Here is a 3,656-nt window from a genome sequence, read left to right as displayed (position 1 = left end):
TTAGAGACACAGGGCCTGATTCAGACTCGGTCGCAAGTGCTGTGCGCTCGCTACCGGGTCGATGGTAGGCCAGTGCGCACGTTGCCCAACGGAGCCGGCTCCGTCGTGCGCATGCGCGAGACCCAGATAGCGACGGGACCTCCTTCGCTCCGGGTCTCATACCAAATGGGGCGTGCTGGCGATGTTTCAATGTTTTTCAGTGTTTAAAACCATATAATCGTCTGTCACTTGCTCCCATACATTACCAGGTTTTCATTCTAACCAGCCAGATTGGACAGATATCTGACAGAAAATTGTATAGTAGATGCCCAGCATTAGCCTGTGGTGGCAGGGGCGTATCTATACTGTGTGCGGGGGTTAGGGTTAGGCTGCAAGAGGGGGGTTAGGGTTAGGCTGCAGGAGGGGAGGATTAGGGTTAGGCTGCAGGAGGGGAGGGTTAGGGTTAGGCTGCAGGAGGAGAGGATTAGGGTTCGGCTGCAGGAGGGGAGGATTAGGATTGGTCTGCAGGAGCGGAAGGTTATGTTTAGGCTGCAGGAGGGGAGGGTTAGGCTGCAGGAGATGAAATTTAGGGTTAGGCTGCAGGAGATGAAATTTAGGGTTAGGCTGCAGGAGGGGAAGGTTAGGGTTAGGCTGCAGGATGGGAGAATTAGGGTTGGGCTGCAGGAGGGGAGCATTAGGGTTAGGCTGCGGGAGGAGAGGGTTAGTGTTAGGATGCAGGAGGGGAGGATTAGGGTCAGGCTGCAGGAGGAGAGGGTTAGGGTTAGGCTGCGGGAGGGGAGGGTTAGGCTGCGGGAGGGGAGGATTAGGGTTAGGCTGTGGGAGGGGAAGATTAGGGTTAGGCTGTGGGAGGGGAAGATTAGGGTTAGGCTGCAGGATGGGAGAATTAGGGTTAGGCTGCAGGAGGGGAGGATTAGGGTTAGGCTGCGGGAGGAGAGGGTTAGTGTTAGGATGCAGGAGGGGATAATTAGGGTCAGGCTGCAGGAGGAGAGGATTAGGGTCAGGCTGCGGGAGGGCAGGATTAGGGTTAGGCTGCGGGAGGGGAAGAATAGGGTTAGGCTGCAGGAGGGGAGGGTTAGGGTTAGGCTGTAGGAGGGGAGGGTTTGGATTGGGCTGCAGGAGGGGAGGATTAGGGACAGGCTGCGGGAGGGGAGGATTAGTGTCAGGCTGCGGGAGGGGAGGATTGGGGTTCGGCTGCAGGAGGGGAGGATTAGGATTGGTCTGCAGGAGCGGAAGGTTATGTTTAGGCTGCAGGAGGGGAGGGTTAGGCTGCAGGAGGTGAAATTTAGGGTTAGGCTGCAGGAGGGGAAGCTTAGGGTTAGGCTGCAGGATGGGAGAATTAGGGTTAGGCTGCAGGAGGGGAGCATTAGGGTTAGGGTTAGGCTGCGGGAGGAGAGGGTTAGTGTTAGGATGCAGGAGGGGAGGATTAGGGTCAGGCTGCAGGAGGAGAGGATTAGGGTTAGTTAGCGGGAGGGGAGGATTAGGGTTAGGCTGCAGGAGGGGAGAATTAGGGTTAGGCTGCAGGAGGGGAGGATTGGGGTTAGGCTGCGGGAGGGGAGGGTTAGGGTTAGGCTGCAGGAGGGGAGGATTAGGATTGGGCTGCAGGAGGAGAAGGTTATGTTTAGGCTGCAGGAGGTGAGATTTAGGGTTGGGCTGCAGGATGGGAGAATTAGGGTTGGGCTGCAGGATGGGAGAATTAGGGTTAGGCTGCGGGAGGGGAGGATTAGGGTTAGGCTGCGGGAGGGGAGGGTTAGGGTTAGGCTGCGGGAGGGGAGGATTAGGATTGGGCTGCAGGAGGGGAAGGTTATGTTTAGGCTGCAGGAGGTGAGATTTAGGGTTGGGCTGCAGGATGGGAGAATTAGGGTTGGGCTGCAGGAGGGGAGAATTAGGGTTAGGCTGCAGGAGGGGAGCATTAGGGTTAGGCTGCAGGAGGGGAGGGTTAGGATTGGGCTGCAGGAGGGTAAGGTTAGGGTTAGGCTGCAGGAGGAGAGGGTTAGGGTTAGGCTGCAGGAGGGGAGGATTAGGGATAGGCTGCAGGAGGGGAGGGTTAGGCTGCGGTAGGGTTAGGGTTAGGCTGCAGGAGGGGAGGGTTAGTGTTAGGCTGCAGGAGGGGAGGGTTAGGCTGCGGGAGGGTAGGGTTAGGGTTAGGCTTCAGGAGGGGAGGGTAGGGTTAGGGTTAGGCTGCAGGAGGGGAGGGTTAGGGTTAGGCTGCAGGAGGGGAGGGTTAGGCTGCGGGAGGGGAGGGTTAGAGTTAAAATACTCAATAAATTTTGTTGAGATTTTGACCGAAGTAATTCCGTTACCGGTATTGTTACTGTCGGGATGGTCACCGCCAGGATATCATAGCCAACACGCTGGATCAGGCACACGCACGCGATATGGGCATCTCTGGGAGGCAACCATGCAGTCGCACTGATCGCAGCGTGCAGACACGGATGGGGCGCCTGTTTCAGGTGGATCTTTTGCACCCAGCATGGGGTGGGTGCATGTACAGATAATAATTATGGCTGTAGACAGAAAAACAGCGGGAGGGATTGACTTCCACATGCAGACGCACGGATTCTCAGTATACACGCACGGATTCTCAGTATACACGCACGGATTCTCAGTATACACGGACGGATTCTCAGTATACACGGACGGATTCTCAGAATACACGGACGGACTCTCAGTATACACTGAATGATTCTCAGTATACACGCACGGATTCTCAGTATACACGCACGGATTCTCAGTATACACGCACGGGTTCTCAGTATACACGCACGGGTTCTCAGTATACACGCACGTATTCTCAGTATACACGCACGGGTTCTCAGTATACACGCACAGGTTCTCACTATACACTGACGGATTCTCAGTATACACGGACGGATTCTCAGTATACACGCACGTATTCTCAGTATACACGGATGGATTCTCAGTATATACGGACGGATTCTCCGTATACACGGACGGATTCTCAGTATACACTGAATGATTCTCAGTATACACGCACGGATTCTCAGTATACACGGACAGATTCTCAGTATACACACATGGATTCTCAGTATACACTGAATGATTCTCAGTATACACGCACGGGTTCTCAGTATACACGCACGGGTTCTCAGTATACACGGACGGATTCCTTTATTAGCACAAGGAAGGAAGTAGGCTGCCTCAGAACAACAAAATAACTATTTTTTCCTCAAATCATTATATAACTGGTCCATACAGCTTACAATCTAATTTTAAAAACTGAAAACCAAATAGGTAAAGTATATTTTTATACTGAACTAAATAATTTGTGGCCTATAAATAAACATTGCACACGTTAGTGTCAGTCTTCAATCCTTACACAAGGAAGATAACTGAGGCAGAGAGCAGGTTGTGCAGGCAGCTCCGGCTGTATCCAATAAATCTGCATCGTACGTTTGCCGAGAGAGGAGGCGTTACTTGGCGCACGCTGTATGCATCCTATACCGAGCACAGCCAGAAATTTCTGCTGATCGTTACTCTGTCTGTTCAGCTATAATTTGTCACCCCCAATTACTGTATTGTAGTTTAAAAACAAAATGAAAAGAGGTTCACAAAAGCTATTAAACACCGTGGAATAAGTAAATAGATGCAAAACTTTATAATTTGCACAACTTGAACATTGGGACAACTGTAATCAT

At 52.3% G+C, this 3,656-nt stretch overlaps 1 pseudogene; it reads right to left on the bottom strand.

Moving 5' to 3' along the window:
- Positions 1 to 314: 314 nt before the first annotated feature.
- Positions 315 to 3,406, bottom strand: LOC148435709 (uncharacterized; annotated as a pseudogene).
- Positions 3,407 to 3,656: the final 250 nt, after the last annotated feature.

Source organism: Taudactylus pleione, unplaced genomic scaffold, assembly GCF_031769625.1.
Source record: "Taudactylus pleione unplaced genomic scaffold, aTauple2 ptg002045l, whole genome shotgun sequence".
In the NCBI taxonomy this organism is placed as follows: Eukaryota; Metazoa; Chordata; class Amphibia; order Anura; family Myobatrachidae; genus Taudactylus; species Taudactylus pleione.
The sequence above is the reverse complement of the archived record's forward strand: the minus strand, read 5'-3'. Positions and strand labels throughout refer to the sequence as shown.